At 36.0% G+C, this 23735-nt stretch overlaps 1 long non-coding RNA gene across 2 annotated transcripts in view; it reads right to left on the reverse strand.

Moving 5' to 3' along the window:
- Positions 1-435: 435 nt before the first annotated feature.
- LOC120220645 overlaps positions 436-23735 on the reverse strand; it is a 33638-nt gene continuing 10338 nt past the window's right edge. Inside the window, exons 2-4 of one of the 2 annotated variants that reach the window (XR_005525641.1) lie at positions 16596-16762; positions 1200-1248; positions 436-849 (exon numbers count right to left, since the gene is read on the reverse strand). This is a non-coding gene — a long non-coding RNA (uncharacterized LOC120220645). Of the gene's footprint in view, positions 850-1199; positions 1252-16595; positions 16763-23735 lie in introns of both variants that reach the window. The other variant, XR_005525640.1, reaches the window with a different exon arrangement.

Raw genomic sequence — 23735 nt, forward strand, 5'->3', positions numbered from 1 at the left:
AAGGTTGTTAGAATGAATGCTACTGGAGAATAATGAATTGGTTTAAATTAAATTTCTATGGGGTGCCTGAGTGGCTCTGTCAGTTGAACCTCTGACTTCAGCTCAGGTCATGATTTCACAGTTAGTGAGTTTGAGCCCCGTGCTGGGCTCTGTGCTGACAGCTCAGAGCTTGGAGCCTGCTTTGGATTCTGTGTCTCCCCTCTCTCTGCCCCTCCATCTCTTGTGCTGTTTCTCTCTCTCAAAAATAAACATAAAGAAAAATTTTTAATTAAATTTCTGTAGACATATCTCAGCATTTTTTCTTGTTGATGTATAAAAGGACCTCCAATACAAGCTTTAAAATTATTTGTGAGTTTCAACGTGTGGAGGTAAAGTTTTACATTTGTTATGTAATCTCCTCAGTCCTTTGGGATAAAGCAATGAGGGCCCCTCCCAAAGTTCAGCATAGTATGTGACTTTTCCTTAAAGTAACCATAAAGTGAATCATTTTAGTAACTGTTTTTTGCAGTTTTAAAGTTCCTGTCTATTCCCAAACGTACAAACTCCGCAATGCCGTAGATGTGGAGTTGAGATCTGAAGATCACATGAATACAATTGGCTGTAAAGAAGAGTCACAAGAGGTGGAAATCACAGCTTAAGAGCAAAAGTTATTTCTCCATTTTAGATTTCCAATTGAAAACAAGAAACTTCTGTAAGAAAAATGTTCCTTGAAATAAGATGTAGAGGGCTTCCAATACCCAAACTCAGTTTTTCCACAGATGGGGAATGTGTCAATTATTCAATGTTGATCTTATAGAATTTGGTCCAGAATGCCAGACTTCTAAGTTAATGCTCTTTGGGTGGTAATTCCTGTAAGATAGAAATGATCAAAAGCAAATTTAATATTGAAAACAGGTATGCTTCCTGGATTTGGATGAAAACATATATTCATGTGTATTGAAAACAGGAAGGAATACAGTTGTGGTGAGGGTACAGGTCAAAGGGGTTGAGTGTCAGGGTTCTCTTGGGGCAGCTCTACTTGTCAACATCTGGGGTTGTCTTGTAAAGATCACCACATCTTTGGGCCTGGTGTACAGTGATAACTGGACTTTGGTCCCAAACAGCTGCATTTCTGATTTATCTACATCTGTGATTCTCATCCAGCCTTTCATCCTCTTTAGAAAGGAGATTTATTCCTCTTCTCTCTCCCAATCGCTTACTTGATATATCCTCTTTTTGGCAGAATTCTTCAGCAAAAGCTTGGTTCTGCTTCTTAAGAAAAAGCAGAATGATGATAATTTAATGGTTTAAATCATATGTTGTTTAGCTTTTCATTATCCATAACTAGAGTTTAAAAAAAGCATTCACACACACACACACCCACTCATACACACACACATGCACGCACACATGGTAATGAGGGAGAACTCAGCAAAAATGTATAGAATTACTCAATTCCTTAAAACAGTAGTTCTACTCGGGGTGCCTCGGTGGCTCAGTTGTTTAAGTGTCCGACTCTTGACTTCAGCTCAGGTCATGATCTCACAGTTTGTAGGTTCCAGCCCTGCATCTGTACTGCCTTCACAGAGCCTACGTGGGCTTCTCACTCTCTCCCTCACCTTCTGCCCAACTCCTGCTCGCACTTGCTCTCTCTCTCCCTCTCTCAAAATAAATAAATAAACATTTTAAAAATTAAAAAAAAAATAATGGTTCTATTGGGGGGGAAAAGGATGGAGAAACAAACCAAATTTAATCATTATATCATAAGTATAACTTATATCATATCATATCATATCATATCATTATATCATAAGCATATATATATGTTATACTCCTGGTTGTTATGAGACTTTGAATCCAAGAGAAAAATACCATTTTTTTATGAAGTAGAAAGCTCAAAATAAGCACTAAGTTTAATACCAATAATCTGAGATAGGAAACAGTAGAGCACAGGCCACATTACCCTTCTAGTTTGATATTCACCCAGCTGAGGCCCCTGGTACAACCATCTCTATCCTTTAAGTAATATTACAGGTGATGTTCTTAAGTTATAATAAAAATACACTCTCTACTTTGACTCTCATGGAAACAATAAGGACCAAAGTTTGGCAAGGAACCATGGCCTCCCTTTTGAAGGGCTCTAGAGGGCCATCAAACGTCCCAAATCCGTGGAAAGCTCTCACTGAACAGATAGAATCTAGTTTGAACAACTCCCAAAGAAACTAAAATGAGGCAAACATTGCCAGGTTGGCTTTACCATATTTCTTAGAAAACCTTAAGTGGTGAAACCTTTGAATGTATTTGAGGAATTTTTATTCCTCAGCTGTGGTATCCACATTATTGTCTTCATTCAACCTCCATTCTTACCCATGATCTGGAATCTGGGATGTTGGGAAGCTAACTTGGTGGCAGAGAGGGAGAACGCCTGGCTTGAAATGGTGCCAGAAAACAAGAACTTGGAAGCACTTTGCCGGTCTTCGCAGGGACACGTGCCACTGAACCCCGGAGATACAGCCGAGGTCCGGGGAGCCTTCTTACTGGGTGATACATTCAGCTCATTTCTAGAGGCAGGTTGCATTCGCCCTTTCCCAAGCCTAAACCTTCAAAACCTCCTTCCCTTAGAATCTAAAATACTCTTGATATTACTTCCAGATAAAGGTAGAATCACTGAGGATGACTTTCTTTTTCCAAATTCAACTCCCAGTGGTCATATCTTATTTCACCAGTCTCACGTTCTCCTTCTTTTCCCCTTTTCCCCCAGATGACTTGCACCCTTAAGCCATGTGAAATTAATTTTGGATCAAACCTTTAGACACCAGTCTTCAAGTTCTATTAAAATATTTTTCAACTCATTTCCTTGTTTTTCCCTAAAGGTAAATCACTAAACAAAATGCTCTTTTGTGAACAGTAAAAATTATTTGTCAACAAATAGCAAATTTTTCTTCCAGTTGATGTTAAGTGGCTTAAAGGTAAGCTAGACACAATGCAGTTGTTTATGGACCAGTAATGCCTTTATTTCATGGTGGTGTTCAATGTAGTACAGCTTCCCTTTTACAGTTCCAGTGATGGAAGGTAGAGATAACAAGATCTGTCTGTGTGTTTTATGGACTCTCTCTTCTCCAACATTTCATGAGGTAAATGAAAATGATGTCTTATGTCATTTTCCGTTGATAAGCATCATCATACCCACTATGCATCCCATAGCTTTTAATAGAATAACCTTCCTGCATAGCCTTCAGTAGATTCTGAAACAAACTTCTATGCTGTCTCCACACCCTTTAATTTATGTGGTTGTCAAATGAAAAGGTGCATGGCTTGAAACAAGATTGGACACACTTTGAGAACATGTTAGAGTTTTAATAACAGAAATTACATTGTACATTTGTATAGCACTCCATGATTTTAAAAGAAATTTCAGCAAAGGAAGATATTAGATTCTAAAGATTCCAGTCTGTAAGAATGACTTAATCACCTTATTGCTGTTTGCTGATAAATGTCTCCTTGTTCTTTTGGTATCACACTAAAATGGCATATTCTTAGGAGACATTAAGTAATTATTTTTCTCACATGGAAAGAAACTAACAAGGTAAATGAGGTAAATGTCATTTTGTGTTATTTAATAATACTTTTCAAAAGACAGGTTCAAAGGACTTTAGGAAACCTTGCAACAATGGTGTTTTCATACCAAATGTTTGATAACTCAGATGAAGAACAGATAGTTTACTTCCTAGTTTTGTTTAAGTTAAAAAACTTTTTTTAGGTTGAGTGTATGTGCAAGCTACATTGCATTATGGAACAAATTTTTCTTTTGAAAAAATTTTGAAAGTACAGAAGGAACTAAAGAGAAATATACTGAACATTCATGATTTTACCACCCAGTATTGATATTTACAACATTCTGTCATAAAAAGGATGATGTTGAAGTTTCCTTTGTGATTCATTGATTTTGCAAAGTATTTTTGTAGAAGTGGAATTATAGAAGTGGGGTCTTCATTAACTCATACTGTCAAATCTGTTTTCCCGAGGTGCAGTGCCTTGTGATGAGACCTGGAGGCAGCCAAACAGGCAAACTCAGATACACCCTGTCCTCTCCAGCATATAGCCATCATGGTATTTGCCGTTTACTTACCCTCGCCATGACTACCCAAAGAATGAATACTTCAACATAAACTAATGGTATAAATAACCACTGGTGATTACTATTGGGGATCTCATCAACAATAATTTCATTCCTGAACTGATAGAAATGTATTAATTGTTTGGAGAGATTTGCCACTGCCAACAGTTAATATAGGCAATTTTCTCATATGATGAGAAAAATCTACATAATTCCTCCGTGTTGCCAGTGAAGCAATATAGAGACTATAAATATAATTTCCCTCCTAAGTAGGAAAACATTCAGCAACTTTTTTTTTTTTTTTTAAAGGTAGTGGGCTTATTTCTAAATTACTTTGAAGGCTGAGTATTTAAATGTTAACTTGGGTGCTAGCTCTCTCAGGGAAAAAAAAATAGGAAGATGAAACAGAGGAACATTCCTAGAAATGAGTGTGTGACCTATGTGGTCCTTACAGTAAATTATACTAATTATACATTTATGTTTATGTGTTGTGATCCTATTAAGCTGATAGAACTTTTCCATTCAGTGGGCAGGTTGATTTCCTGTAGTCCCCCCGATTGCTTGAAGAGGTATATTGTTTTCTTGTGTTTCCATTACAACATAGAGACTAAGAGGGAATCCTCTGTGGTATTTTCACATAGGTTGTGAATCTTTTATCTGGTGGCTGTATTTGTATCTGAAGGGTGAATATTAATAGCCTCTTGGCAGCAGGGTGACTTTCTTAAAAAAGGGGTTTCCCTGTGTATGGGTGGATTAACCTTTCAAAATATATGTTTCTACTTAAACCACTTAGTTACAGTTTGATTCAAAGAGTCATAAAGACAGCCTCTTCACATCTCTATTAGACCTTGTAGTATGCTTACCTAGGACTGAGCGGGACTTTCAGTATTGAACATGGTGAGTAACATAACGCCGTGCGACTTTACTTTCATTTCGCTTGCTTATCAGAGTCTGCTGTAACTTAATTTCTTTTTTAAGTGCCTAAAGTTTTTGTATTAAAATGACCTGTGTGATCGATTATAAGTTTGGTAATATAGCAATTAAGATATGGCTTCATGTATCCCGAGTGGGAAATGGAGCTTATAAAATGTAGTAATGTGTGGTGTTATTCTTTAAAATTGTTACAGCTTTTACCAGTTACCCCTTTGTCCACAACAGATAACCAAGCTTTGAAATGACACACTTAACTATATGACTATTATCCTAGTTACTTAATTCTTTCTAACAGTTTTGCAAGTAGTAACACAGTTTAAGTACTCATGTAAATAATTTTACTATGCTTTGTATAATACTATGTATTATAATCCTGACTAAGCAATAATCAGTGCAAGGATTCAGGCAGTGTGTGCCCCTGTAGCAGGTGTCCTTCACCGCATCTTTCATGGTGACACCTCTTCATGTTGACGGGAAGCATAAAAAATTCTTAAAAAGTATATTTCTAAATATAAAGTCACGGGATTGCTTTATTCAAATAGTCAACTTTTCCAAAGGAAATTGAAACATAAACTTCCTTGTGCATCATTTAGGTGTAAGCAAGCAAATGGACATACAAGGAAAGTTCCTGTTAAAAGTCTGAGGTGGACAAAAGGACACGAAATGCCTGTGAGCATAGGGACAATGTTTCATGAATCTAGCAACAATAGATTTCTGCCTTTGCCAAAATATTTCTTGTTGTGAAATGCAGAGGGACTTCATTCTCAGGAATCTCTTCTTAGGTCATGCTCTGTTGCAGAAACTCCAAAAGCCCTCTTTTAAATGACAGCATCCACAAACCTGTCCCTGTTAGCATAAGGCTTGCATACAGCCCTAACATTATTTGTGACAAGCATGTATTTGTACACTGGTCCAGTGTTAACTCACCATTTTCAGATATGCTTTCCTCAATTCTTTGAGGGAATTTTTTAAAAAATCAGAATTGTAATATGCTTTTTAAAATCTGGAAAAGAAGAGGAAACATATCTTCTCATTTTCTCCTTTTCTTTCCAAGCTCTGTCTCTCTGTCTCCCTCTCAGCTTGCTTCTATTCTCTCTCCACTAAGTCTACAATTTCATGACTGTAATATTGGCTTCCAGTACAACTTCTCCAGTGAAATTTGTGGCCCCTGGACCGTTTCACAATTTTAATGAGCTAAGTGACACATGCAGAAAGAAGACTTGACAATAAGTAGTTTTTGAACATGGGAAATTGGATATTAGATTAAATTCTTCCTGCTAAAAGAATCTGAAGCACATAGATGCCAAAGGGACCTGTGGAATAACATAGGACAGTCAGGCATTCTACACGCCTAGTCAGTTGAGGTTCCTGGCCCTTGACCATTGGGACTCCGGGAGGGGTGTGGGGATGGGCAGAGGCTAGGCCTCTTTAACCAGCCAGTGGGGGCCAGGGCCTGGAGGAGAGCAGAACATGCTTACTGAGTCCTTTGTCAGCTAAATACTTCCTGCTGAGGATAAAACATCAATTTAATTGTTAACCTTTAAAAAATGCTCTTCAATGTTTTATTTTTTAGTGCTTTAACTATCATTTCATAAACTTTGCATCCTCATAAGATTAGATAATGAGGATCCCTCAGAGGAAAACCTGTTAGTCACAGTTGTTTCCCCATCTGGATGGAGTTGTGACAGTTTGGACCTTTCAAATATTGTTTTCATGAAGGATGAATGACTTAGAATAAAAGAAACATAATTTATACACATATGTCCTCAAGTCTTTAAGAAAGAGACAAAAATTAAAAATGTCTTTCTACTTAAATTGCACAGAGAATGAGTAAAAAATTAATTTTATTTGAAAACACTGCCAAGATTAAGTATCCCCATGGTTTTAAAATTAAAACAACATATGGGTGAAAATTATTCTAGTGGCCACAAAGCACAGTTTAAACAAATGGATCCTTTGATTGAGCTAAGAACATAAAAAGCCTTGGATGACAGAGAAATAGTCACAGTGGGGCAGTTAGTATGCAGTTAATAGATTATTATGGTGAGTAATCAAAATTAATTAGTCTATGCTTTTGTATAAATTCTGTAAGAGGAAATATATTAAGCAGCATAATTCATAAAATAGATTTAAAGGTAAATTGTCCCTTTAATAGTTTTAAATTACATCTCACTTTACAAATATAGTGAAATGTTTCCTTTTGATGTGAATAAATATTGATAAATACAATAAATTATGTTCTGGTGGCTCTGAAACAGATTGTACACTTACAACTTACAACAGCATGTTCTTAATAGATTGCTGTATTCATTTTTCTCTTTCAACTTTAGAGAACACATTTTCATTTTTCAAAAACTCTTTACCAGGAGAAGGTGTTCAAAAGTCTTCTGGGAAGATAACTTGTATTTTTTGAATTACAAAAGGCAAAACAGCTGAGGACACTAAATTAAGCAAAAAAATTATTCAGCCGAAACCAAAGAAAAATATGCTTTTCTCTTGAATTTTTGTAGAAGAAAGGGACATAAAGTATTGGAAAAGCATCAAAACAATCAAGTTTGAATTATAATTGGAAAAAAATGAGTAGGAAGATTTTCAACTTTAAAGTGTAGACAAATTTCGTCCTACTTAAATACGTGTCAAAAAATAAGATGAATTTCTAATTAGAGATTGTTCTGTTGTTTGTTAAAAAAGAAAAAATATAACTGTAAACATTAACATTAAAATAAGACTAAGGTGAAGACTGTATAAGACTGTATAATTAGTCTCAGAGGATCTTGAGTGTCACGTGTAAAAACCAAAGCTTGGATTCTGTAGCTGAAATCCAGGGTTCAGGGGTCAAGTCTCATCTCAATGTTTCATTACTAACAGAAAGCACTGATTACAAACTCAGGGCTGAGCTCAATCATTATTAATTAATTTTTATTATAATTAAAGTCTTCCATTTATTTTTATTTGAGTTACATTGAGATAGCATCGTTTTTTATGTAACATTTATTAATTTGGAGATAACCCCCTGCTAAAATTTCAAGATGTTCTCTACGTAGTCAGTAGTATTTAGAGTTATTGTCATTGCTTGATTTTTAAATATATTTTTTAATTTATTTTTATTGAAATCATATAAATATATAGTTTATATCTCAAACAGTCCTCCAAAACTTACCATTCAATGTTTATGTATTCTTTTGGGGGGGGGAGTCGAGAGGCAGAGAGAGAGGGAGAGGGAGAATCCCAAGCAGGCTCAATGAGTTCAGTACACAGAGCACGACGAGGGACTCAAACTAATGAAACCGTGAGATCATGACCTGAACCAAAATCAGGAGTTGGACGCTTAATAGACTGAGCCACCCAGGTGCCCCTATATTTTATTTTTTTTAATTGAAGTATAATTACTAGTGTTGTACTAGATTCAAATATACAATATAATGTTTCAACATTTCTACACATTGCTCAGTGCTCTCCACTGTAAGTGTACTTTAATTCCTTTATCACAATAGCTTGCTATTAATAATAATAACAACAACAACAATATTTTGAAAGTAGAGTTTCTGATATGGCTCATATTGCTAAAAATTTGGCGCAGGTGAGAACACATTCATCTGAAGCCTATTCTCATAAAACAAATAACATATCCTTAATCTCCCATTTTATGGTTATCAGCAAAATCATCCATTTTCACAAATAATAACATGTATAATAACATTCTTGTTCCATAAAAGTCACTTTCTCTCTAGGCCTTCCAGTGAGTTATAGGTATTAAACAAAAATTGAATTCCACCGTATTTATTTAGGACTTACTAAATAGTCACACTAATAGTTACTCTAGTACTAAATAGTTAACTCTAACAGTACTGAATAGGCAACTCTAGGCAAATGCCCTTGTAGAGAAGGTGAATTGGAATGGCTTTCAAATCCAATCTCTTGTTTAATGTTTATGTTCTCCCCTCTGAAGACAGGAAGTATTATCCATACTTCACGGAGGAGGATATTGGGGCTCAGAGAGTTTAAATAATTTGCCACAAGTCACAATGCTTGTTGAGTGTAAGAGACAGCTTGGAACCCACATCTTTTGTCTCTTAATCTGATCCTCTTTACAGTACACATGTTAAAACAGGTGAGTTTATCATTTAAGGGACCTCAGTGAAGTTCTTCAGTAGAAATCTACACTCTAAGAATAGTTCCCGAATCTAAGCAGGATAGAGACCCAGAGTAAGTATACGATTATCTTGCTGCAGAATGAGGGATACTATATGGACAATAAAATCCTCTCTGTGGGGTAAGAATTGGCTATTGGTTGCATTTTGGTGAATCTTTAAGACATACGCTTCATGAGTGATATTGCAGTGTATATAATCCTGAATAACCAATTCCAGAACACCTAAGTACTAGAAGGGCTCTTAGCCACTATAATGTTCAATCTCTTCTCATTTCAGAAATGGTGATAAACACCTTATCCAGGAACAAGCATGTTTAGTGACAATCCTGGTGATAGAATCTTGGTCTCCTGACTCCTCATTCAGGAACTTTTCCAGTTTCAGTCTCCAGATGGCGAGTTTTTCATACAGAAGTAGTGCACCTGGCCTGATATGACTGAGCCATAGAGAATCTGTGGTGGCAAAGAATTTTACTTCATTGCTATAAAACAAAAAGACTTCTTAGAAGCAAATAGATGATAAAAGTCCCCTGATTTGACACCTTTCTCAGAAACATGAAATGGAAAAAAAAAAAAAACAAAAAACAGCAGTTCTTTTGGGTATTTCTTTCTTTTGGTTTAGCCAAACGATGTGTAGCCAAAAATCTTTCTTATTCTTAATTTCCCTCAAGCCATTACTGTAAATGAGAGTGGTGTGTAATTTTCCTTTCTTCCAACTTCTTCTATTGTACAATCAAAGTGTCATAAGTATCTGTTAGCTATAGGAATTTTACTTGCTAGAGGATATAAAGGAAGGAAATCTAGAACATATGCTTAATTTTTTATGACATTATTACATTCTTAAAAATCTTGAACATTTGCTTAATTTGGGATAGAAATTATCTGAAATATTTTAATAGAATCTTAGGTTTGTGCTTATAAATTTAGATTGGTTTTATGATCACCCAATATGTTTTGTAGTTCCTGTTTCCCAACTAAATGGATTCCTTTTTCTTTCTTTTTAAAAAATTTGGAGATACAATTACTTTGATAAGGAGCTGTGAGGCTAAAGTTTCTTAAACATAGAAACTGGTATAAAGAATAATTTAGAGAAAGCTGAGGCATTATTAGGAAACCATATTTTGTCATAAAAATGTTACAGTTCCATGTACAACTAACTGCTGGCATAATTAATATTCTTCAATTCATTCACTGAATGTTGGTGGAACATTTAGCATATTACAGGCACTGCACTAGGTGCTGCAGATTCAGTGTGAACATGAAAAGTGTAGTCACAGAATGCACAGTCTGATGGAGAAGAATGGCCTTAAGCAAGTAATCACCCACACATCAAACTAGGGAAATTACAATTATGCTAAATGCTGCAAAAGGAAGGTGCATAGAGTTGTAAGTGTATACATTAAAGGAATTTGTATAATATGGGAAATTGGGAAAGATTTACTTTAAGGAGAAGAACAATCTAAGAAGGAATAGTTGCTTCAAAGATAATAGCAGAAGGGAGCTTGGCACCTTCAAGAAACTGACAAAATTATCTTATGGGTGATAGAAAAGATGTTGGAAGGTGTTGCTGGGTTAATGAGGAAGAAGGCAGCATACTTAGTTATCATAATGATTGGGAGCCAGTGATTTTAAACATCTTGCAAGACCAGAACTTTTCCCACACAACAAAGAACCATCACTTCTTGTATCCAGTATTGAACCCATTTAAGACATGCAGAGCTCTTGGGGCTCCTGGGTGGCTCAGTCGGCTGGGTGTCTGACTTTGGCTCAGGTCATGATCTCAACTTGGGTTTGAGCCCCACGTCGGGCTTTGTGCTGAATGCTTGCTCAGAGCCTGGAGGCTGCTTCAGATTCTGTGTCTCCTTCCCCCTCTGCCCCTCCCCACTCACACTTTGTCTTACTCTGTCTCTTGAAAATAAATAAATGTAACAAAAAAAAAAAAAAAAAAGACATGCAGAGCCCTTTAGCTATGACAAGGACTTTGGTCACTGTAATGGAAAACCATGACAGGTGTTTTTATTGTGGGGGTGGAGAAAGGGGAGATGATTGGGTCAAATGTGTGTGTTGAAAAACAAACAACAAACAAACAAAGAAAACAAAACCAAAAACTATGCCTACAATGTGGAAAGCAGATAGAGGGGAGCTGAGGGAAGAGGCAGACCTGTTAAGATGATACTCTAATGGTCTAGGTAAGAAGGATGCTATTACCAGTGGTTTGCAAGCATTGGAAATAACCTATAAAATTCTTGAAGTTATTTCTTACCAGACAATACAAAAGAACATTAAGCATGAGGAAATCTTCCTTTGGTCCTTTAGCTCCCAAACTTATTCTTGAGTTTTGTATAAGCCACTTAATTCTGTTTAAGGAGGCAAATACAGAGGCAATAGTACTCCTGCCTTTAGCATTAATCTAGTAGTGATCCTGGTCACCATCCCATGCTGACTGTAAATATTTGGCAGTGATAGTCATGGTCATAGAATTTTAGAATTCAAAAAATATTAGATCTAACCTAATCAGGCCTTACTTCTACAGAAGAGGACTGAAACCTAGAGAAAATAATTATTATGCTTACTATTTCACATCTAGTTAATTTAGGAGTTAGGACCAGAAAAAAAGGTAAAAAAAGAGTTTTGAATCTGGTGCTTTCCCCCCTTGAAAGTGTTACACATTATTATCTGCATATTGGCATCAAGTAAACTCATGCTTTAGCAGTTACAAAAGGTAATGAAAAAACAATAAGTTCTGAAAGAAAATGGACAAATTTTAAGTAGCATTGTGTTTTGTTTTTTACTTCACTTTCTTTAAAAAATTGAATTTTAAAGCCTTTAAGCAGGATATTCATTTACTTGTTCTTCACAGATCCTACCAACAAGAATCACCAATTTATGTTAGCTTCCTGACTCTGCAGGATTTTCCCACTCCTGATGGAAAGTACTGCTCTTTTTCTAACCTCCACTTAACCAGCTCAGCATGGCTTAACCTGCTGTCCATTCTCTGTGCAAAATCTACAGACTGGCACTCAAGGCATGCTGAATGCTATTCACTTATTTCTGCCTCCAAAATTGAGTGGTATGTTATACCAAGAGTCAGTCAGCCTTGTTTGCTCCCCAAGTATTTATGAGTCTTACTTTTCTTCCCATTACATAGTGTAAGTAAAATTTCTATAAGCTGATGACAAAACAGTACAAAAAAGATAAAAGAATCATTGTTCCTAAGCAAGCTAACTGAAACATCCAGTAAAGATGAGTTGCCAAATTTAAATTGGATGTGGGTGAAGGAAATATAAAAAATTAGACATAGATCACAAAGATCTAAAAGCATTGTTTTCACATAGATTTGTAAACATCTTAAAATTCTAATTCCCATGTAAAGAAACTGAAACTAGAATTCACAGAGGATTCGTTGTGGGCCTCAAGTCCAGCTAAAATACCATCAGTAGACTCCTACTTGGAAATAAGAGGTTGGCAATTGAAGTACATCTGGGTATTTTAAGTTACAATAAATTAATATGGTATCAATATATTATTCTTCTTGAGTACCAGCTTTAACTAGTTTTTTGATCAACTGACTACCTGTAGGTCTCTTATGCAACTGATAAGAAAGCTTTTTTATATATGAGACACCAAAATTTCATTTCTAAAAAATACCAATATTATCACTTTTATATATAAGTATGTATGGAAGCATATTGTCATATAAAATATTTATTATTTATCATATATGTAGATGTAAGAATAGTGATTTTCATGATGGTTTAGTACTTGCCTAGAACATTTCATCTTAAATGTATTGAATCTAATTAACATCTGATTTTGACTTTAGTATAGGTGGATACTGGAAGGAAACAGTTTATAGTTAAGAATTATGAGTTCTACATTGTATATCCTAGAGGAAAGAGCATTTATATAGATAAAAATTCCTTGTCAGCTTCAAGTTTTTTCTGTCTTAAGTAAAGCTTTCATGCCTCTGATTACACATGCATTCTGATACATTCCAATGCTATAGCAGAAGCTTGACCAACACAAAAACTTCTACAATGGCAGAAGTATTCTCTGGCAATTTTTAATGTGACATTTTCAAGGTCTGTAAAACCTATATTTGCAGAGTTGACTATGACTGGTATTAGTCACATCCTAGTCCTTGAATTTAGAAATCCAAGTGTATTAAAAGCTGTCACCACAAATGGCAAAAATCTCATAAAACTTGGTTTACTTCCAAAAGTAAGTTTATCCTCTAACGTTGGGTTATTTTGGAACTGTGGATTGTATAAACTTCTGCTTAAACAATCAAATAGCTTATGATCTTCACTGATTTACTGAAATCCATCCAAAAATCCAGGACATCTTCTGGTTACGTTAAACAGAGAGCAACAGCTGCTTCTTGAGCAGTAGGAAAAAAAAAACTCTCCTTAAAAAGAGAAGTAAGAGAGAGGGATGAAGAGGGTAACCAAATGAGGAAAACAAAGAAATGTATTTGCCTTTAGCTTAGGGGATGCTGTCAGCCAGTTAGGTAGTCTATCTTATGGTCTTTAATTGCACATCTTTTGGTTAAAATTTAAATCCTAAATCATAAGGCTAAAAAGGATGAGATACCTTATCTTTCCTTTATCTTCCTACTGTTTGGTATTCAGGCACAATTTGCTGTAATGAAAGTCTACCATGTTCTGTGTCTAACTTGGTTGTCCCATTTAGAATTTGTTTCCAATACTTAAAATGGATAGGAAGGTAAAAATGTTTGAATTACACATTTTATTTTATTTTTTTTTAATTCTTTTTAATGTTTATTTATTTTTGAGAGAGAGAGAGAGAGAGCGAAGGAGAGGCAGAGAGAGGACAGAGGATCCAAAGCAGGCTTCATGCTGACAGCAGAGAGCCCGATGTGGGGTTTGAACTCGGGAAATATGAGATCATGACATGAGCCCAAGTTGGATGTTTGACCAACTGAGCCACCCAGGTGCCCCTGAGTTACGCATTTTATAGGAAATCAATGAATAATAATCAAAGGTAACTTCAGTGTGCTGCTGGGAGTGGCAGTTCTGACTGCCATGTCTGCTGATTTGTTGTAGTGGCTTTGCTCTGGCCCATTTTCATGTCTCCACACTGGCCAATAAAAATTCAGGAAATCCATTTCCTCCCTTTTAGGCTGGTTTTGTGCTTTCACTCAGTGAAAAACCATAGAAGAGGGAAGTTCAGTAGAATTCCTTATCCTACCATTTCACATCACCCTTACTTGTAATTAGTGCAGATAAAGTTCAGAGGCACATAAATATTTGCTAAGTCTTCTGACACTTCTAAAGTTGTTCATTTTCTCTATGATTAAAACATATCAAGTGCTGGCATTATGAAAGGCACTGTGTCCTTGGGGTTGGCTTGATTTTATTTGCTTCCACTTGAAAGAGAAGTCCTTTAATGGCTGTCTTTTTCTGATTGTCTTCTTTGTCACTGTTCCATTGGAAAAGTATCTCTATCTGTGGAAATGGATAAACTATTGGAAGTTATAATATGCTTGGGCTATTGGCTTTTTTATAATCACTACTTGATATTTTGACTTCCTATACAGAATTGTTACAAGTGTAAAATCTCAGCATATGAAAAGTCTGTTTAGAAAGGAAATACAATGTTCGGTAAACTAAAACCTTTGAGATAATACCAGTCTTGTGTGTTTCCACTGTCTCAGAGGTATTATCTGTGAATCTTAAAGTGCAAAATTCTAAATCTGGAAGTTTACCCCTCCTTATACTGCTTTGGGGGTTGTTTACCACCAGAGTTAGTTGAATTAATACAGTATCCTTGCCTGAGAAATATATTTTTATTAGGTTTCATTCATAATGTAAAGTTTTTATGCTACTTTCAAATTATTTTAGTATTAAAATGAGATCTCTCCTTATTTCAAACTTAAAACTTGATCTGTATAATGTGCGTTTATAACAACAGTAGAAAATCATAGACTATGAGTTCAAATGGCTTGACATCTAATCCTAGATCAGTCATTAATTAACCAAATCATTTGTCGTCTTCAAGCTTCTGTTTTTCTCTCTTGTAAAGTGATGGCATCATAATTCTCCGAATATTCTCTACAGCCTCAAATTCTATGATTCTCTGATACTCCAGGACTCCCTGTATCCTTTCCAGTCTTCTGTGAAATTAGCACTTTTTAAAAAGTACTTTTAAAAACCAACGAAAGCATTGAAGACACTTAAAACAGCTTTTCTGCAAATGTATTTTAATTAATTGATTAATTTAATTTAGAAAAGTCTTCCAGAAATTACAGTATAGGCACTTATGCAAGTCACACTTTGTCAGGTAGTACTTCATCTGTCTGACTGTTCGATGCATTTGCAGAATTGTGTAGTAATTCCAGAGTGCCATATAAAACAATTGGGCACTCTTGCAAAATTTCATAGTTAAGAGATAGCTGACTAGTTGGTGGTCCAATTTCTACAACAGTCCTGAAAGACATTTGCTTTCATCTAGTAACTGGCTACCATGGTGGTAACAGATGACTTTTAAACAGCTGTCACAAGCTAAAAACAAAACAAAATAAAAAAGCCACCCTCCCACACTATGAACAGACAGCTTGCCAATAGCTAAAACAAATCCTTCTAAGATCGTTTTAACAAAAATTTTTTTTGGATTATTGTTATAATTAAATAGAAACTCATAAAACTCAGACAAGCTGGCTTGTGTTTCCCACAGACCTGAACTGCCTGAATTTTCTAATGGGATCACAGCAATTAGTGGTTTCCAGATGCATTTAAAATGTGTTAAGTGCCTGTAGGGATTGGCTTTGAAAGCATACATGAGTATTTAAATGTTTCACTCTCAAGAATCTACTATAAGCCCCATGAGGTACTCTGACGTATGTGTAATGTTGGACCGGAGTTTGATGCCTAAGTTGCAATTAATAGGAAAAAGAAGTGACATAAAAAAAACCTCTGTGTCTTACATACAGTTGTTTTTTTTCTTTTTACCTTCTTCTCTTTTAATGGCCATATTACCAGTTCCCCTGTTATCTGAAAATCATAGAAATAACCACCAGCGCTCATTGGAGAAAAAGCTGGAATGAATGGTGTTGGGAGAAGAAAGTTCTCGGTGTCCATGGGTCATGAAGCACTGCTGGAAAACTCATTCCTGGGCTGTGGCTAATTGAACTACAAACATGTCAGTCTGACAACGTTAACAGTTTATGACACCTATGTTGAAATGTCCAGCCTTCTTTTACCTGCTCCTGGAAAATTTCTCCCTGTCACAAGACTCTTCTTTAACTGAAAGACTGAGTCTTTAATGTTTATACCCAACGTTTTACCTTTGGTTGAAACTAGGCAGAAGGCGAGTTTGTGGTCTGTTTTCTCACAATTGGCAGTGCCGAAAACAAGACATGAGAATAAAAACATTTTTGATGAAAAATGCATTTACCAGGTGGTTTTCTCCTCCAGTCACTGACATGCTTATCTTCCCTTGAGACACATCCAAGCCACACGTCCTTCATATTTTTGTCTTTCAGATCCCATGTGGACAACGCATAAACAAAAATGAGAAACGCGAAGAGAGACTGGTAATGTTCACCAATCAGCAAGAGGATTCTGAAAGGTAACGATGACATTTTATTTAGAGGATGTGTGCTTTTCCTAGTAATGTTCTAAGTGGAGCGCTTCTGTAGTCAGAGATGATGAGTGCATTATGAGTAGACGAGAACCTATCTGGATAATATCATATAGAGTAGATAAGAAAAACAGGGTGGATAACAGTGTGGACCATTTGGACACATTTTCTTTCATTGCTATCTCATGGGCAAGAATTATGGTAGCTTATAGAGGTTTTACTTTTTTTTTTCCAAGTATTTGGTAAATTTCCCTTGGCAAGTTTGGACTTTAAGATAATTTCTCTTGAATAGCAAAAATGTTCTCCTAGAAAACAACTCTATTTTACTAATAAGGTGAAGAAGTAGCTATATCTTCTCTCCTGAGTAATTAAATCCTTAGTTCAGGAATAGGGTGAGAAATTTACTAAATCCTTTATCAAAAAATCCCAATGTCAGTCACTCCACATTCTATCAACGCCTTATGGCTTGTCTCAAACCTCCTTCTATTCATTGACCTATATAGTTATTTCTTTGACTTTTTATTTGGCACCTTCTATGTGCAAGATATTTTGCTAGCTACTTGAAGAAGATGAATCAGGTACAGACACTACCCTTTAGCTGTTTGCTGCTCACAAGTAAAAAGCCAGGCGCATACCTCCAGATAATATACATTCAGTGTTTGCCTCATAAGTGAGGCACAGATAGGCTGCTCTGAGCAATCAGAGGAAGGTGAGAATCCTTGTTGTGGATGTAAAGAGATGCATGAAGAAGGAGTTGTTTGGCCTAACTTCTGGCAAAAAGAAGATGGGAGAAAAGATACAAAAGAGAAGGAAATGGTGTTCTAGGCTGAAGGTGAAAATGCCCTCATAGGAGAGTTGAGGACTTGTGTAGGAACCAGGGAGTAGTTCATTGTGGCTTCCACATCTGGCATGTAATACAAAACACATCCTGGGTGAGACACTAAATAGCCAAGAACTTATTCTGTAGGCCAATGTTTCTCTATCAAGACAAAACTTCTTTCAAGTAAAAGTTTATCACTTATAAACTTATTATTAAAGAAATAATAAGACTCGGGTTCGTAAGTCACTGTTTTCCAGTTGGGGCTCTTCTTTCAAGTAAAAGTTTATCACTTATAAACTTATTATTAAAGAAATAATAAGACTCAGGTTCGTAAGTCACTGTTTTCCAGTTGGGGTTCTCATAAGCCCCTAGGTCTGAGGCACATGTTGAGGGTTCCTGATCTGTGAAAACTCATTCATGAAAAGGGGTTTATATATACTTCCAATATGAGAACCATGACAGCACACAAGGGGAGCCATTATGAATTTTGAACAGGGATTGACAATAGGCTAATCTGGCTATAGTGTTTAAAATTGGCAAGGGGACGGGGCGCCAGGGTGGCTTAGTCGGCTAAGTGTCCGGCTTTCGCTTAGGTCATGATCTCGCGGTTTGTGGGTTTGAGCCCCGCGTCGGGCTCTGTGCTGACTGCCAGCTCAGAGCCTGGAGCCTGTTTCAGTCTGTGACTCCCTCTCTCTCTGACCCTCCCCTGCTCATGCTGTCTCTCTCTCTCTCCTAGAAATAAATAAAAATTAAAAAAAATAAATAAAATAAAATTGGCAAGAGGAAAGACTAGGAGTTTGAATAAATATATAAATGTGATTTCTCTTATTCCTCCCAACCAGTATCTATAACAAGCATTTTATCCTTTAATTGTGTAACTTTAGCATTTTATTTTGTACTACTCTTTATTATTCTATAATTGTGCTGTGTGTAAGCTTTGTCTCCTTATAGAATTTTATCTACCTCAAGACAAAGAACTTATCATACAATAGTATAACCTACTTTAACAGTAGGTGTACAAAGAGCATTGATCCATTTCGTACAGTTTTATAAAATGTAAGTAAAATATAAATTTGACACAAATATAAATTTGTGTCATAGGAGTACTCTGGGGATGAACCTCTAGGATACTACAGATATTATAGAAGCATAGAATACAATCTAAAATGTTGAATGTTTTTTAGGAAATGTGATACCCATTCTCCTTTGGTAGCAGAGGCCCATATTTGTTAAATTTTACCAGTTTAAAAGAGAACAAAGAAAATCAAAGAAAGGAAAGAAGGAAGGAGGGAAGGAGGAAGTAGAGTAAGGATGGAAGGCAGTCAAATCCTTTGTTTCTGTGTTTTGAAGATACGTATATCCTTAGCTTTGTATTCAGTATATTCACTCTGCAAAGAGGTAGGGACTAAGCTTTTCTTCATACGGAGAATCGTAAGGAATCACTAGCCTCTTGCGTCTTATTCTGTTGCTTCCTCCTGCAATGCACATTAATGTTGAGATTCTCTCAATTTACCTATGATGAAAATTACACAGAATTTAGTAGTTAACATATTTTTTCTATGGTAGGAAAAAAATTGTATTTCTGAGAGAAAGAAAGAGAGAGGTAGGTCTTTAACAGTAATTTGAAATGCCCAAGAGATAGTTTTCAGTTTAACATTTTAAGGTGGCTATGACTCAGGATCCAGAAGAAGGGTGACTGGATGAGGCAGACACTGCAGTCTGTTTTTGTCTCAGGCAAGGTGAAAAAGAAAGAAGGAAAAAGGGAAATGAGAGGCAACAGGGCAGCAACAGAATAGTGAGTGCTGAATTATCTTTTCCTCTTGCTTTCCTGCGTGGACTCCTTTCTATTTGAACGATTATAGTTTCTGCAGGGATATAATTTGCCATCTCTTGAAGTACTATGTATTGATATTACGGATGTCATATCAAGCTTCTTTTTCAAAGTTAAAGTAAAGAGTGGAGGAAACAACTCTGATCCCAGTGAGGGTTATCAAAGTAAATACAATATTTTATAGTTTTTACATTACCCTTTAAGAGGATCTCAAAGCATATTGTTTTAAAAGCAATCCCACTCGACATATTATGATCCTGGATTCATCCTTGTTTTGAAGTACTTTTAGACTGCTAACTCCTCATCTTAATTTTCCTTCCTTTAAAAAAGTTTTTAATGTTTATTTATTTTTGAGAGACAGAGAAAGACAGTATGAGCAGGGGAGGGACAGAAAGAGAGGGAGACACAGAACTTAAAGCAGGGTCCTGGGTTTGAACCTACGAACTACAAGATCTTGACCTGAGTGAAGTCGGATGCTTAATCGACTGAGCCACCCCGGGGGCCCTCATCTTAATTTTTCTAAGGTAGATGTTTCCTTGTCTTAACATTTTATTTTATGAATTGTATTTTTTAAATTAAATATGTGTTCAGTAAATTATAACCTAGCAAGGAAAACTACCGTGATTCATTATAGCCTCAAGTATAGGTAATCTCAGAAGAGTAAAATGAATGGTAACTTCTCATGAAGTGTCTTTTACTTGTCCTTAAACTTATTCGTGTTAGCACTCATTCAACCTATGTACTAAACACAATAGAATACAATCTCAGTTATTCATTGCTTTCTGGGAACAATGTACTGGTTTTAGATACACTTAAGGAACTCCTGTGTTTTTCCTCATATTCAAAGTACTCAAATTTCTTTATTCAAAACACTGGTGTACTTTAAGAAAATTAAGCAATAAGGACACCTGGGATAGTGCAGTTGGTTGAGCTGTGACTCTTGATTTCAGCTCAAGTCGTGATCTCACTGTCATGAGTTTAATTAACCCTGTGTCAGCTCCGTTGCTGGGTGGGGAGCCTGCTTGGGATTCCCTCTCTCCGTCTCTCTCTGCCCTTCCCATCACCTTTCTGAAAGAAAGAAAGGAAGGAAGGAAGGAAGGAAGGAAGGAAGGAAGGAAGGAAGGAAAGGAAGGAAGGAAGGAAGGAAGGAAGGAAGGAAGGAAGGAAGGAAGAAAGGAAGGAGGAAGGAAGGAAGGAAAGAAAGGAAGGAAGAAGGAAAGAAGAAGGAAGAAAGGAAGGAAGAAAGAAAGGAAGGGAGAAAGAGAATTAAGCAATAGTTGCTGGGATTTTTGTTTTTTGTTTTGTTTTGTTTTGGTTTTTTTCCATATGAATGCTACACCCCCCTCCAGATGCAGTATTTGGCAGCCAAACAGCTGCTGGCTATTAAATGTCCCTTAAAGCTCCATTTTTTGCTCATAAAGGGAAGAGAAGTGTAGGGACGTTTATGGGGTGACAGGCAGATGTTTTGTTGGAGCAAGACTACATATGTGGCGAGCGAAAGCTAAAGTGATCTCTTTTATGATATCATCAGCATTTTTACAATTCCTTTGGCCTCTTTGTTTTTAACTGCCTTCTTACCTGACCTTAAATTAAGTATTTTGGAAAGGTAGAATAAAGGGCCATTTATATAGTTGCTGTCCACATTGCAGAGAAGTTAGTGGGACCATCTACCTTCTTGGACAAACAGAGGTTATCTTCTGTCCATTCATATTGTTTCATGGGGTAGAAGAGAAATTGATGTTGAAGTGCTGAGTAAGTATTTTTAATGAGTCACAGAATATCACACATCATTTTTTCTCATAAATTTTACTAATTCTTAGTCATGCTTTAAGTAGTTTCAGTATTAAAGTTCACAAAACAAATTTGTCAGTTTTTCATGAATTATAGATATTCAAACTAATAAAAACCAAAGTCTTATTGGGTTTCTGGACAATAGTCTAAGTCTTTTCTCTTTCCAAAAGAAGAAAGTGGCATCTCAACTATGTGTTTATGTGTAACATAGTAAGTAAAATTAATTTTTATTGGATGGATAAATTCACAGAGACTTAAGCAGGGGACTTCTGGAAAACTGTGCTTTCAACAAATTCTATAAAGCACATTTTGGAAAAGCTTCTTCAAGTAAACAACACCCATGGGATAAACATAGACTTTTCATTTTCTAAGGCCTAGCTTATACAGAATGCCTAAAAATATATCTTTTGTTCTGCCTGTTTTTAATACCTTATGTCTCCATAAACTCTTTGTTTGATTCAATGCAACAATCACTTGTAAAATTCCTACTATGTCCTAGGAAGTGCTGGGGAGATGTTGTAGGAAAGAATATCAAGTTAGAATCCTCCAAAGAGTCTACCAGTCTTGGGAAGGACTAGTTCTGCCTCTTAGCATGAAATCTGTGTATCTGGTGACTGGATCTGCCAGCTTTTTTTTTTTTTCCCTAATTTTTTGTTGTTTTTATTTATTTTTGAGAGAGAGAGAGAGACAGCATGAACAGTGGAGGGTCAGAGACAGAGGGAGACACAGAATCCAAAGACAGGCTCCAGGCTCTGAGCTTTCAGCATGAAAGCTCCAACCCACGAACCCGTGAGATCATGACCTGAGCTGAAGTCGGACGCTTAACCAACTGAGCCACCCAGGAGCCCCTTGCCAGCTTTTATCTTAATAGAAATGTCTTTGATATTGACTGTGGAGAGAGAGAGTTTGCTTAGAGGTCTATCCGGGGATGGGTCACAGGACAACACAGCCAGCTGAATGAGTTATCTGTAAGTTTTTCCATTTGGCAGCTCTTTCTGTTTGACAACTCACAGAGTTGCCTTTTTGTGCTGAAGGCTTCAGAATTTAAGCTAAAGACATCTCCTCCAACGTGGTAATTAAATACACAGATCCAGTAAGTTAGTTTTCATAGCTCAAACTTGACCCAGTTCAAAGCCAAGTAACAGAATGGAAGGTACTGCATTAGCAAAATTCTGATTTTCAGGGCAATTTGGCAATAACAAATTCACAATTCCTTTTGTGCTGTTTGGATGGGAAGTTATGTAAATAAAGTACCTGATAAAATAATGAAAAAAAAAAAAGAAGGGAATTGAGTTTGGAAAATTCAGCTTGGTTTTGGCTTAAAACTTTCTCTTTTATTCCTTTATATAAATTAAACATAGAAATGTTTAATTTAAATGAACTGTAAACCTCAGTGAACTGGGGTTTTTTTCATCTCTGGTAGGCCTCTGATTCAAAACCTATCTACTTCTGTTCAAATGTAGGTTTACTTTAGAGAGTAGACATGTTATGTTCAGAGTTTGCTTGATATAAATTTTTATTTCCCACTCAGCCATTTATATCATTTGCTAATTTTTATTTTGATATAATACTCAGTCTGCCACTTTATGTTCTGAATATACTTCTCTGTTAGGATTGTAATTACTTACATCACACATCACCTCACTTTGCAAGGCAACTGAACTAGAGATTTATTTTTCTGTTTCACATCTAGAAAATATTTCTAAGCCAAGGACATCTGCTTTCCGAACATAATTGTTTTCATTGTTTTAACCGTGTAAGTTCCATCATTCTCTTTATACTAACTGAGCAATGTTTTCAATTGTTGCAGAAAATACCAGCACATTAAAAAACAAAATAAACCTTATTTTAAGATTGAAACCATGTGGCTTCCTTGCCTTTAAATTTGTTTTTCATTTTGCTCTATACCTTATCACACTTTATTTTAGAACACAAGCAAGAAAAGAAATATAAATATTAGCAGCAAAACTTAAGTTTCACACTCTATGCTGTCACTATTAATACTTGAATGTGACATTGTTAGGGTGCTTTTATTCATAGTCAGACTTAACATTTGTTTTACTATTTCACACAGCTCAGAACGTCTTTTCACATTGATGTCTATATTTAGAGTAGGTTACAATCTACACGGAAAAGTATGTGATTCTTGTTTATTTCCAACTGCTTCCATGTCTTATCTGATGAATGGTTAGGTACTTTTAATAGGAAAAGAGCTGATCAACAGTGAGTAGCTCATAGTAAGTGCCCTGAAAATGTTTGTTGAGGAAGGGGACACCTGGAGATTAATTTAGCCCCTAAGGTTGCTATATTCTTATGCCAAGAAGAACCATTTTCTGGTCCTTACAAAATAACCTGCCACCATGCCGTCTTCTTATCCTCCTTGACTTTCTCTTTCTTTTTGAAAGAGTAGTTTTTATTTTCTAATGGTAATATTAAAACATGAGCTATCTGTTAGTTCTTTCTGTGTGTGGCAAATCTAAGAGTTGCTGTATTTATGTAAAAGGATTTATAT

Source organism: Hyaena hyaena, unplaced genomic scaffold (assembly GCF_003009895.1).
Source record: "Hyaena hyaena isolate Hyena2069 unplaced genomic scaffold, ASM300989v1 scaffold_716, whole genome shotgun sequence".
NCBI classification, from domain to species: domain Eukaryota; kingdom Metazoa; phylum Chordata; class Mammalia; order Carnivora; family Hyaenidae; genus Hyaena; species Hyaena hyaena.